We start from the raw sequence: 14,717 nt of genomic DNA, 5'->3' as shown, positions 1-14,717 counted from the left end.
TCTATTTTGAATAAGAATGCTTGCATAGCTCAAGTACCATGATTTCCAGTACACCCAACTCCACTGGTAAGCGGTACACAATAGGCACCCACTACCAATGTTATAGGAAGGGATCTAATTTCAAAGAACTTACGATAAAAATGAGGTCAGTTTCTGTCAACAGAAATGACCCATTTATAACTCCAAAAATACTTGCGGGAGATTGGTCTTGCACCAAATTCCAGGCAAATTACATGATCTTATCTACATTCCAAATTACGTGTGCAGTAAATATCTTCATGTTAGTTCAGATAAATTTAGAACAATTTCCTGGTAAAGAACTTTGCGCACTGAAAACATGATGTTTGGGAGTTCTGCTCCTAATGATTCTTCACTAATTAAAATTAATAATTCATTTTCAATAAAATTACAGATTAAGTAGACCATGGAAATCTCTACGGTAATAGTCACTTTCGGCTCACGGAAAGCAGCTGCTGAAATTCCACTTAAAAGATTTTTCATTAAAATAAAAGCTGCGTGAATCAGGGGAATCGCACAACACTGGTTAAGACAATGGTTACCCAATTGGAATAAACTGTGAGAATACTGTACATAGGCAGGAAGTGTTGAATGAGGTGCTGCAAATCTCATTTTGTTCTAACCTACATGGTTGATTTGGACACTGAAACAAACCACAAACTTGACAAAAGGAAAACTGGAGCAGGAGAGACAGATGCTGCAGTAAACAAAAATGTCAAAGAACTAATTATGCAACTGAGCAAACATTAAGTGAAAAACATTTAAAGCCAGAAACTAGTTGTAAAAAATAATAATTTCATAGGATGAAGGAGAAGCACAGGGTGAGTTTAATGCTTGAGTTTTGGTTAAAATGTTTTGTTGTCTCTGTTGAAACTACAATAGAATATCTAAATGCTATTTTTGTTAGGTTGATGGTATTTTGATAGCTCTGTTTTATAGCAAATAACAAAAGATGTTCAAATGGAATATCTGAAAGTTTTCAGCGGTGGTAAATGCTCTGCTAAAATTAGATATATAATCCATATTACGCAGCTGGCTAAATTTTTAGATGTCATTATTTATCACAATTTGTTCCCAACTCCTTAGGGCATTTCAATTTTGTTATCCTCTGGATATGGTTTGATCATTGATTTTGGACATTATAACTTTTAATTTAGGATATTAGTGAATACAATAAAACAATTCAAGTAGCACATTTCATTGCAATGAATCTATGAATGGCCCATTAACTCTTTATCCATAATGATTTTTTTAAAATACCCTATATAATGTTGCTTTGCCCTTAATTTCTCATTATTCCTTCTTGAATACACATCCCTGAAACACAGTTGTTTTACTTTTCTGGATCCTTCAACTCTAACCACATGAATAGGAGATCTCCTATACAGAAAGCAAACACTTCTTGAAATGTTTAGATTTCTGTCACCTGAAACAAAAAAAGGTTAACACCTCAGGCAAACAGTCTGCAGACACACAAACTGACATGTTAAATGCTTATAAGAAAACAAGTTATAGTTTGCAATAAAGTAGGATGCCAGCTGAAGAAGTGAGTCAAGTATATGATGAATTTGTTAACCACAGCTGGAGTGACTAAGGTAATAACACAGTTAGAAAATGGTTCTGCAGTTGACATAAGTTCAAACAGGTATAATCAGCTCCAGTTACCATGACTGTTAAAGGAAAAGCTCCACTGTGGATGACTAAGAAGTGAGCCAGTGTAATAAAGTTGTCAAGTAAAATTTCCATAGTGACTATAAGACTGAGCAATGATAATTATTGTCTGCAACCAAAATAAGACTGTTACCAATATAGAAGCTCCTTACGCTACACTACCTAGGACATCTGCTTAACAATAAGCTTCAAATTTTCCAGGCTTTAATTGTTGCTATGAATGGTCACTTAATCACCTTTTGAACATTGTTATTTGCTCTGAAGTCATTACCATGTAACAACCATTATTATACTGGAAGAATGAACTGCGATATATTGTGTTTATTACAGCATTCTTACAAATGGAGAACATTGAGTTACTACAAATAAAATAAAAACTTTCAAAATATTACAATTCAAAAAAGTAAAATCAGCTATAGCACTTAGAACATATAATTAAAAAGCATGAAACACAACTTGAAATATGCTTTTCGATAGTATTACTTAAAATTCCCATTTGCTTTCTTCTCTACAGCCTAACTTCCCCCATTAAAATCAATCTTATCACAACCTGGCACAGGATCCGGGAGCCAATTCCCCACAGCAGTTGCTGGAGAACCCGAGCAAGACTGAACTCTGCTGAAGGACTGCTTGGCCCATTGTTGTTCATTAAGTTTGAAACCTGCAGGGTTGCCGACAGTTGCACACGCATCCTGGACCTGCTTCCAGTTAACTGGGTAAATCCAGAACCACAAGTTGCAAATCTCCAGAGCTTCCTGTTAATTCATGTCACTCTGCTGTTTGTCTCATAGAAACGACAACTCGCCCTCAGCTATACTGTTATGTTGAAGAGTTTGATGGACGTAGACATTAATTTCCCATTAAGCCCACTGTGGCAACATTCGCTTTTTTAATTTAATGATCTCTTTTTCCCCTTTTTCATAATGTAATCTTTCTGTATCTCTGTTTCTCTAACTTATTTAATTCCAATTCTCAGTCCTAAAATTTTATTGGCTGAAGGAATAGATGTTAATCCTGTCATTCACCATGGTCCCAGCTACCTGTTATCTTCCCATATGGCGTTAGCTTGAAGATGACCTGCATCAGCTGGACTTAGCCAAATAACCTTTTTCTGTAGTCCTTGCCTGGAAAGCAGTTTCTGTCTCACATATTTAAGACCTTCATGCAGCTTTGACACACTGTGAAACAAGTACTGAAAGTAAAATAGCAAGCATGATTACCGTGGTTATTTCACATAAAGAAATCTTCACACATTTTTTTGGTACAAATCAAGAAATAAGCAAATCAGCTGATATGGTTGATCAACCAAATTGAGGCACATACAAACATACAGACACTTCTGCAGTCTCTTTTAGTCTTCATACGGACATATCTGCACTGTTCATTGCTGAAATTACTTCCAAGCATATTTTGTTCTTTATTGAAGTGCAAACACTTTATTGAAGTCCATCCAAATTCAGGTTAACTCACAGCTTGGGTGCACATCTGATAACAAGATGGTACACAAAACCAGAGACCCATATCTAAGCCCAGTATGCTCTTTCTCTCCTCATACGATAAAACCACCACTATCCCAGGAATCAATCTGGTGAACTTTCACTGCATTCCATGTACCGCAAGCATATCCATTTTTAGGCAGGAAGACCAGATCTGTACACATTATTCCATAGCAGTCTCATCAGGACCTTATATAATTGGATGTTTTTACTCATGTACTCAATTCTTGACAAACATACCAACAGCTTCCTAACTACTTGCTGTATCTGTATGTTAATTTTCAATAATGTATGTACAAGGACATCCAGGTCCCTCTGAACAAAAACACCTTTCAACCTCTCACCATCTTATGCCTCATAGACCCTTTACCACTTATCAGCCTTTGTTAACATCCCATTTTATAGATAATTCAAGAGGGACTAAGTTGAGGGGTTGTCTTATGAGGAGTGATTAAGATTAGACTATACCCACTGGAATTAAGGAAAATGAGAGGTGATCGCATTGAAACATAGAAGATCCTGAGATGGGTTGGAAGGGGAGATGCTAAGATGCTTTATTTCAGGTTAGACTAAGATAAGAAATGTCTTTACTCAGAGGGCTACAAATGATCAGCAGTTGAATTAATTCAAGACTGATTCAGCAGATTTCTGAACACTTGAGGGAATCAAGACAAGCTGGGATTGGACAGCAAATTAGGTATGAGCTACAGGATTGGCCATGATCTTATTGAATGTCACTACAGGCACTGGGGCAGTATGACCTACTCATGCTACTACTTCTTAAATTCTCACATCATGTTCTTACAATTTGTACAGCAGTTGTATTCCTCCACCAGAACAATGGCAAACAAAGCAACTGGGTCACATATTCCTCCAGTCCCTGCATATACTGCAGTAAAGAAGGCATAAGCAAAATGAAACATTTAAACAGTGTCAAATATGAGCTGTTAAAGAAAATGCAATTAGCAAATATAGCTCTGGACTTAAACTAAAGCTCTAAAATGCAACTACATATTTGAAATTGAAAGAATTGTTTCAGAGCCTATCTGATTTATCTATATCTAGTAAGAAAAGCATTCAGAACAATCGATTCCCATGAAAGGGTAATTTCCTACTGAGATTAATTGATAGTCCGACATACTTTTGGCAGATTTGCTGTGGAAACCACATAAAAATGCAGTTTCCCCCAAGCTTTTCAAGTGGCATTTCCTCTTGAATCAATTTACATTAAATTGCCCAAATAATTCAAAGTTTACTATCTTCTATCACAGTTTCTAATTTTATTCTTATACAGTAATGGACATTTCATTCACAAGCTGGCAGCCTGACAAAGGTCATCGTTGAGATAGAGCTTAACATGTTCAACTGCTATTATTTTTGTTGCCTTCAGTTTCATAACATTTCAGAAATTTAGGCTTTTAGAATTTAGGCTCCCCATTTGGTTGATCAGGCCATGCCAGTTATTCCAGATATTTTGTTTATTTTCAGAGAACTGAGATTTAGAAAAATGCCCAACAAAAAGGGAAAAATTTTAGCATCAAATGCTCACAGAACATTATAAGATTTGCCAAGAACCTATAATTAAAGTACTTTACACTTGACACCCATCCAATGTGAGGTTATACCTTCGAATTACAAGTCACCTCAACCCAATTCACCAATTTTAACCCAAGCTCTGAAATAGAATGAAACATGAAACTATAAGGAGGAAACAAGAAAAAAAAGTGACACCATCTGCTTCACACTGTTTGAATCATGGCTCCTGACAGCCATACTTTCCTGGAGTAAATGGTTTTAAGGGATGTGCCCAACATAAGCAGAAAAAATTAATTCGAGCATTTTATGTTGAACATGCCTTGTGACTGGTGGGAACTACATTGGACTGAATATTTAATTGTTAACTACAATAATGTGATTTAGAATTGTAGTTTCCAAGATTAATTATATTTTATGTATTGACCAGATTAATGGTGCTTCCTTCTGAGAGAGGATTTATGCAACTGCCTTTTGGTTATTAGTTAATTTAAAATAGGCCTGCTTCGTAATTCCTCTTGACACAGTGTTTAATTTGGTGATGTGAACTTTGCACATCAAATAAGGTTGATTCATTCTTGCAGGCCAGATTATTCTAACTACATATAAGCTAGTACGTCAAAGAATGGTGACTCATTGTTAGCTACACATGCAATGTCAGGCAACATTTGGTAGCTTGTGATGGCGTAAGAATGCTGAGGTTTAAATGGATCAAGAGCTCCAAATGCCTGTGGCCAGTTTAACGTGTGCGTACAAACTGGTAATCAGTAATGTAATCTCAGCTGAGGAGAAAGACTGATCCTCTGTTGGTAGGTAGATCTAAACATCAGTTCAAATGATAATTATGATGCTATGACATCAGAGTATGGTGCACTGATATGGTAGTGTCAGTTCTGGATACCTGTCTGGATCAGTTTTCTCCTAGCTAATATGAAATTCCAAAAAGGAAACTAGACTTTGCTTTATTTTAATGGAATGCACATAAATGTGTCTGGTTTGGAAGGCTATGACTGGGATTCAGTTAACTTGCAATAAAACATTGAATCCTAACATTCATAATACAAACTTAATAAATAAGTACAGACTTCTTGTTGAAGTGAGCCATCTACTGCTATGACAAAGCATCACCAACCAATTCACCAATTGTATCCCTTAAGATAAGCACCAACAATACCTCTCTAGCCAATTCAAGAGCAAATTGATAATATAACATAGCAGTTTTGAGATTAAAGCATCAGTAAATCCATGCATAAAACAAGATGATTAACACACAGCTTTCACAGGGTGCAATGCCCTACACTCTATTTGACAAAAAAATTGGAGGCCTCAATTCCTTTATACCATTACAAGCAACCAAGTGTACCTCACAGCACTTGTGGAGCTGGCAATGTGTCGCAGTTCTCTACCATATCAGCTTGCATGCATTTGGAATTAGAATGAATCAACATCATTTGATGTGCAAAGTTCACATCTCCAAGTTAATATAAGGAGGGTGACAAGAAGAATTATGAACGAAGCATATTCTACATAAACTAATAAGAGAAAGAGAATTGCATATATGCTTTCTCTGAAGAAAACACCTTCAATGTGGTCAATATACAAGTGTAAATCATAAAGGAAACTGGAATTCTAGATCATTATAATATTGTGACTAGCAATTAGGCACTCTGTACTATGTGATGGCATCTGGCTGAAAGACCCATTTTATGCATCACTAAAAATGTTCAGATTTAATTCATTGACTTGTGGTATTTTTTGATAACATTAATTGCAAGATAAATATGTATTTTTCATAAAAAATTCTTCATGTGATAATACATTGACACATTCAAGTATGTGAAAAATACTGTGACATAAAAAATACAACACCAAATAGTCCCTAATTCCCTTATGATCATACATATGGGCAGAATCATGTTTACTTCTCACTGGCGTCTCTGGCTAGTGGTCATTTGCTATTTCTTACAGCCAGTGAATTCCAGATCATAACCATTCTCTATGTAAAAAAAAGATTCTCTTTCCATCTTCTGTTTAGCCCATTATTTGAGCCCATCTTCTCTGAATCTTGATCCTTCCACCAATGTGGACAGCTTCTCTCTATCTTCCCCATCGTGATCTTGTGCACTCTCCAGTACAAACCTTTTGCTGAAATTTCTAGGACTTAAAATATTCTTATAAATCTTTACTGCACCCTCTCAATGATAATCACATCCTTTCTGAAAAGTGGAGATTAGAATTGGGTGTAATATTCGTCTTACATCCTAACTGTGTTATAAAAGGTTGAATATATCCTTCCTACTTTGGTATGTTACACCAACAGTTATTATTTCTGATCCATATATTTTACGAACTACTCTCCCAACAAGTCTTGCCATCCTCTTAGTTCTATGCACACATATACCCAGTTATCTCTGTTCCTGTGTCTTTTATGGTCTCCATCTTTCTCACTTAACAATTCTCTGTATTAAATTTCATCTTCGAGTTGTCCACCTCTTCTGCCAGCCAATGTATATCCTCTTGCAGACTAGTAACACCTTCATTGTTTAGCATATCTCCAAGTATTTGTATTATCAGCAAATTTTGTAATTTTATCATGTGCACCCAGATTCAAATCATTCACACAGACATTAAAAACCATACTTCTAACACTAATTCCTGGGAGATTAACTGTCCACCACCCTTCAGTCTGAAAAGCAACCACATGCCGACTTTCTGTTTTTTGGCCTTAATCTAACATTTCTATAATCTTTTTATCTATTGGCATCCATTTTGCTAACTAGCCTTTTAAGGTGGGACTTCGTGAAATGTCTCCAGAAAATTAACATGGACAGCATTTATTGCATTCTTTTCATCATTCTCCATAATAAAGAATAAGCTCCCAGATGGCTATATGTTTGGATATGTTGCTCGTGATGGTATTTCTCTCCATAATACTGCAAATAGTTGCTGACTCAAATAAATTAACAAATTTACATTATTAAAATAAAAAGAATGTGGAGAGAGAAAGCGAGAGAGCACATGGGTAAGTGAACAAGAGAGCTAGCGAGGGAGAGTGAGAGAATCTCATGTATACCTACTACCAGTCAGGCAAATCAGTCCAAGTCCTTTCTATACCAACAGTAACACACACACACACACACAAAACACAGGTGGTCACATGGTACCATTCTTAAATTGCCACTCATCCAATATTACATAAGCCACATATTGACACTGCTCAGCTTGAATCCCAGGCATAAAGATCACAAATATTCCAGGTTCAAACCATGTTCTATGCTATTGGCTGATCTCAACAGGATCAGAGACAGTGATGCTGCAAGTTCATAAGTTCAAGGAACGGGACTAAAAACAAAGCCGTCAGCCCACGGCTTCCCTCCCTGGTTACTAGAGACTGCTGCTTAATCACGTACACAGGTGGAATATTGGATGAAGGCTATACTGGGTTTGACAAGGATGTCTTCCTCCTGCACCTCACCCGCCCCCACCCATTGCCATCCCTTGATTAAATCTCAAGCTTACACTTATGTCACTGATGCACAAGTAAGAATTGGCTGGTTGGGTCAGGCTCCAGCTGCAGTCAGAAGCTAATTTACTAAATGGGAAGTGGTGATGAAAAGAAAATAAATTTGCAGAACTTTTCTGTGAACACTTCAGACATTTGACCTTGAAATGCAGTGAATGGGCAAAGAAAAAAAAAATCGCATGAATAATCTCACTAAAATGTAATATTTTTGAGGTCATTTTATGGAGGATTATCAACCACAGCAGCACAAATAAATGTATTGGGCTGTTCATCCTCAATTCCCTAGCCTTTGAGGCATGCCAAATTTACAGTCAAAACTGGCTTGGGCATGACTCCCAGAATAGGCAGAACAGGGTGGTAAGATTATCCCTTTAGACATCAAGTACTGATGAAATTAGTCAGCTCCATCTCAAAAATAATTTAAGCATAGCCACTGAAATTCATTCCTTCTGCAGCTGAATTGGAAGAGTGCCCTGTTTATATCCTTATTTTATGAATATTAGATTTACCTTACTGATGAGTTTCAGTATCACTGCCACTGAGCAATCAGCTTGATGTTCTTCATTTGCTGCTCTGCTTTTCTTTGACCTTTTTCTCCTCTATTAGAACCACTGCTTTTCTATCCTACACCGAGCATGCTCAGATGGGAATACAGCTCATAATTTTTTTCAGATTAATCATCCTGAAATGTCATAGAGTCCATATTTGTCACTTGTTTCCACTCATTTTGTATGATTGTTTCCTCTCTTAGTGTAGATGACTCACCAACGTTTTGAAGAAAATACTCAGTCAGAAGGAACAAATAATCATTTCCAACTCCCCGATCTGGGCTCCCATGCCAAGCAATACATCTCCTGACCAACTGCATTAATGATGCAGGAGAGACAGCTGTGGATCCTTGTTCTACAACAGGAGCAGATGTGAGCAGGTTACTTATTAGGCAAATAAAAAGCATGAATGAAAGGTTGGTAAAATTGCATGACTCATATCTACCAAATCAATGCCATACCCAGGATAGAAGCTAATCTCTTATTCTATAATAGTACTTTACAGTTATTTCTGAAAAGAAAATATTTCGTATTTAATAAATGCAACATACTTTCCTAACAATGTGATGTAACGTGAGATCCAGCAACAATGGGAAATGAAATCACTGGTGCCTAGTTTCAGGCTCAAAAGCATAGAAGCGGCAACAACACCTGCTCAACCTGTGGGCCCAGGGTCAGCTTGAAATAGGACCCCTGGCATCATTAATATTAATGATGCTCCTGCAAGGGCCATTTTTACTGGTGTTTGGCTGTTTTAGTCAAATTCCTTTTAGCCTATTTAGCTTTCCAGCAAAGCCCAAGAGAGTTCTTGAGGTGGTCCAGATCAGCACTGCAAGGAGGGAAATGGGGTAAGGGATAGAGAAGAATGCCCCCCTCACATCTGCGTCTTGCGAAAATTTTACATGTACAAATCACCTTTCTCTTGATAGTAGTCACCTAGTAATCTTAAAAAGTCTAAGAAACTTGTTTCGCCCATGATAGTCATTTATGTTTGCAAATGGACAGTTTTATGTGATCACCAGGGCCACCTGAAATATTGGCTTGTGTCACTTTCAAACATCCAAGATATTAGGACCTACAATTAGCCCACATCACAGCCATTTTACGTTCTAAATTAAGCACAAGAAGATTAAATTTCATGTTGGCTTTGTGCTCCTTTGTAGCAAAATTTATTTTGGACATCTTGTTGACATTACAGCTCAATAAATACATTAATTTCAACTTTTTCTTATTTCTTAATTCTTGTTAAAAATTAACTACTGCTATTTTTTGAAGTGACACATTAATAGATGAAGGTGTGTCGGCAATGTTATTTACAGAGCTGCTTGGTAAGGCAGTTTGTAACACCAAGGACAGCCCGCTGCAGGTGAAGATTCAAATTTAAAATGTTCTGCAGCACCAGGGACAGATCACAGTAGGCGCTCTCCTGCAATTATCACATTTGACTACTTGGTACCACAAAATAACAGCACACATATGCCCTTCGTAATTACAGTCATAATTTTAGTTGGCAAAGAAAATGCTTGTTGTGACAATTTTTTTAATACTTGCTAATAAACCACTCCTTTGTACTTTATTATACCTTAAATTAACAGATTAGATTATGCCAAGGGAAGCAATTTACAAAAAAGTGACACACATCTCTTTGCTGGATGGGTGTTAAATGACTCCAAGGTCTCTGACTTCCCACTGTACCTGGGAGGATATGATATGCTGTGATCTCATTTATTCGACGAAGAACTTTCACTTATTTGTTCCAATTTTAACTCTTTTGAACTTTTGTCTCAATTGCCTGGCCTAACACAGGTTTAATTAAAATCTAGATTCCAAGTTTACCTTCTAGATTTTCCTTCCCACCAAGACACTCACAGATACTTCCTTTTAAACAGTAACCCAAACATTGTCAAACCTCTTCTCTGCATGACTCAGTAGTAACACTTTTACCACAGTCAAAATATACTCTGCAGAATTTAAACATATATCCTACTCTCATGGAACATCCATGAGGCACTAGCCTGTCATTATCATCCTGTCTTTTTGATGTAATATTTAGCTGAGACTACCTATTCACAATGAATACGAGGATCCTATGGCATTTAAAAGGGAATTCTCATTTCTCTCAACCAAGAGCAGCAAAACAGATTAAACCCCCACCAGATGTCATTGGTGTGAAATCTTTTGGGATGACCTGAGGGTGCTACATGGAAAGAAAGAGTAGAAATTCAACTTTGTTCACCTGTAATACGATCTGTGGAAAGCTACACTCTATTTTTAAAATTTCAATTTACTGACTTCATTGAAATTCATCTGGAATGCCCTTCGGAAAAATCTGGGAGTTTGCTGAAGCAAAATCTCTGCATCCTGAACTGCAAGTTTTTTTTTGCTTCCAGGCCAGAGACAAAAGATTGTTTGACATTATTTAAAAGAAGAACAGAGCTTATCCATTGTGCCCTGCCAATATTTATGCCTTAATCAATATTACAAGAAATAATCTTGTCATTATCACATAGCCACTTGTAGGACTTTACCATCCACAAATCAACTACCATATTTTCTTTTGCTTTACTTCATCAAATGAAAAGCATTATACAACATCCTGCATTATGAGAGGTTCTATACAAATGCTGCCTCTTTTTATTATGTTTCCTTTGATAGGAGGTTTACTGTGCAGCACTGTTCTTAATTCTATTCCAAATATTCCCAAGATTTTTACTTCATTCTCTCTCTAATTTTCCTCCTCTTCTTTGTCGAGTTGGCAGCTCACATTGGGGCAATGTTACATAGATGCTAATTACCTCTTGGTATTTCACCCGAGGGATTACAGTTCACGTCTGATCATTTTATTCATACCCAGGCTGTGTGTGTCAGCGGAAAGAGGGGAATTAACACTCAGCCTAAATGTCTTTGGGAAGATGATGAACCACTTTATTTCATGCGGTGAAGGAATTCCCAGCATATTACTTAAGTGAAGACGAATACCAGCTGGTCCTCAAACTGTGATCACCTGATGACTGCACATATCTTCTAAAATCACTGGAGAACAATCGAGAGAGGGAAATTTTCTCTGCTCCTTCATGTTTGCATGTGGAAGCCTGCTGTAGCAATGTCATTACTCTGACTGAGATCGCCTGATGGGACAAAGCCTCCAACTTTTTTTTTTAGCCCTGTTCCATACAAGCCAGCAGCCTTATGAACCAAATCACTGAAGGTATGACATCATACATTTTTTGAAGATAATATTTTGTTCCTGTCATCTTTGGTCTAAATAGAAATCTTTCATGATCATTTCACTGCAGGAGAATCTATGATGACAGGAATACACTGTTAAATTGATGGAATGTGGGAGTATATTCAACTCAAATCCCACATCTACTGTATTTCCCAGAACCTGTGTATGATGCACCTAAGAATTATAAAGACAGCAAGGAACTAGACTGCCCCTTTTCAAAGAACACATGGCTGTATAACCCAAAAAAGAAAATCCATTAGCAGCTATTGCATGACAATCATTCACTCATTCTTCATTTGGAAGCAGAATGTTAAGAGCCATCAGCCTCTTTCCAATATGCACAATATCCTCTTTTGCAACAATCACAAGCTTTCCACTGTAAGTTTTAAATGATCTGTAAAATAAATTCCTGCTTAATTACTGAAATACCAGACCCATTTTTGGGAAAGTGTTTGTACAGAGAATAGTAGGGTAGAATTGAAAAGAAAAGAAAACTTTGTCGTCTAACATTCTTTGTTGACATCTAGGTTCAAACCGTTCTTCCTTGCAACCTTTCTGAACTGTACTTCATCAACACTGCCATAATCATCAGTTCTTTCCTTCTCCAAGTGTTGTTGGTTACATCCTGTCCTTGCATTCTGTATCTAATGGATAGAAATCAAAATTATTTCCTCAATCTCCCCTAATTTCTCAAGCCCCTAAATTGTCCTTCCATCCTGCAACCAACAAACTATTAAACCACAGAACCATAGAACAATACAGCACAATACAGGCCCTTTGGCCCACCATGTTGTGCCGACCTTCAAACCATGCCTAAGACTATCTAACCCCTTCCTCCCACATATCCCTCTATTTTAAATTCCTCCATATGCTTATCTAACAATCTCTTGAACTTGCCCAACGTATCAGCCTCCACCACCACCCCAGGCAGCACATTCTATGCACCAACCACTCTCTGGGTGAAAAACCTACCTCTGATATCTCCCTTGAATTTCCCACCCATTACCTTAAAGCCATGCCCTCTTGTATTGAGCATTGGTGCCCTGGGAAAGAGGTGCTGGCTGTCCACTCTATTTATTCCTCTTAGTATTCTGTATCACTATTTTTTTAAATTTACGTCATCGCTCCTCCTATCCTTCTCAGCCACTCTGGTGTCAGTCAGTACACCTCAACATCCCAGGATAAAACAGTGTTCTAAGCTAAAGCCAGCAAGTGCAAATTATTCAAATATAAAATATCAAAAAAGCATACCAGCTGGCTAGTTTTAAAGTACCAAATGAAAGGACATGCATTCAGCGCCTTTGCTTCTTGGCCAAATTCTTTGGCAAGACCTCAGGAAGTAAAAACTTTATTTCATTGGCCTATTGATGAATGCCCATTGGGTTGGAAATGCTTGCAGTTTTGCATGTCAAAGAGCTGAAAGTGGCACAAAAGATACCTGGTAACTGCTTTGAATTTTTTAAAAATATTTTAACTAACAGCCTTAAGAAAATTAGAAAGATTCTTTTTTTTTGGGATGATTTCCATTCCCTTGAGTCTGATAAAGTCGGTTGAATTCAATGAGCAGGATCCTCAACGGACTTTAAGTGGTGCTGACTATTCCTCAATTAATTGCCCCACTCTTGTCTATTGTTTTCACAGGTGACGCTACATGACCAAGAAAAACAATTGGCACATCTCTTTGCAATGAATGAGAATGGGTTGAAACTTCTCATGGACTTGAAAACAATTCTTGGTGCTACTTGGCTGACATTGTTAGGGTACAGTTATCAGTTCACCTGAACACTTCTCAACTGGAGAATGGTATAGGTGCTGAAATAGATAAAATTGGAAAAAAATCAGAACACAAATATCATGCAACTCTTTATTTTCTCCAGAATGAACGAAATAAAACATGAAACCATTTTGGTAAGTGACATTCCAATGCTTGAACGGTTAAACAGTGGGTAATGAAAATTATCCCACCAAGGAAAAATTTGCTATTGGTTTATTATTGTCACTTGTACTGAGGTACAGTGAAAAACTTGTCTTATATACCGTTCGTACAGACCAATTCATTGCACAGTGCAGATACATTGAGTTAGTACAGAGTGCTTTGAGGTAGTACAGGGTAAAAACAATAACAGCATACAGAGTAAAGTGTAAAAGCCAGATCAGTATGTTACAGTCTTGGCCATATTTATATGAATGGTATTTATTTAACGTTGCTAGTTCCTTTTTAAACATTAATGAATAACAGATACATTTCCATTCCGATTGATATTTTGAGTGATTTAGAATACATAATTTAGATAATATAAAATTTTTGATCCAAAACTGCTTATATTTTTCTGTGAAACAATTTACATTTATTTTCCTCCTTCCATATTACAATGTTTGAAAAGCTTTCTAATCTGCCGTAAACACACTCTCTGCCATTTTGTAGGGATAATCCAAGTAATCTTTTTTTAAAATGTGGAATGGCTAAACAAATCCCAGATTCAACACCTGAAGCAAGAAGACATTTGAAGGTTTCTTTAGATTGCGTACACACTGCAATCTTCTAGACTTTGTAAGTCGAGTGGTTTGAATCAAGTTGTCAGACTGTTGCTTTTTCCACATCTGACAGACCTCAGGGGACAACTTTGACCTTGAGGTTATATAATGAGAATATTATTTTTAAAAATCAAGCAGGTTAGTGACTGTGTCAAAGAATCAAG

The 14,717-nt window shown here is 36.9% G+C and overlaps 1 protein-coding gene across 4 annotated transcripts in view; it reads right to left on the bottom strand.

The window, feature by feature from the left end:
• The window catches only part of LOC127578703 (disks large-associated protein 4-like), a 435,166-nt gene that overhangs the window by 340,103 nt on the left and 80,346 nt on the right, over positions 1-14,717 (bottom strand). The window contains exon 1 of one of the 4 annotated variants that reach the window (XM_052031019.1): positions 2,240-2,268. The exons of the other annotated variants lie outside the window; for them this stretch is intronic. The gene's annotated coding sequence lies outside the window, so the exon portion shown is untranslated. Of the gene's footprint in view, positions 1-2,239; positions 2,269-14,717 lie in introns of those variants that run through there. 4 annotated transcript variants of the gene reach the window in all.

The sequence above is a fragment of the Pristis pectinata genome, chromosome 16 (genome assembly GCF_009764475.1).
Source record: "Pristis pectinata isolate sPriPec2 chromosome 16, sPriPec2.1.pri, whole genome shotgun sequence".
Taxonomy (NCBI): domain Eukaryota; kingdom Metazoa; phylum Chordata; class Chondrichthyes; order Rhinopristiformes; family Pristidae; genus Pristis; species Pristis pectinata.
The sequence above is the reverse complement of the archived record's forward strand: the minus strand, read 5'-3'. Positions and strand labels throughout refer to the sequence as shown.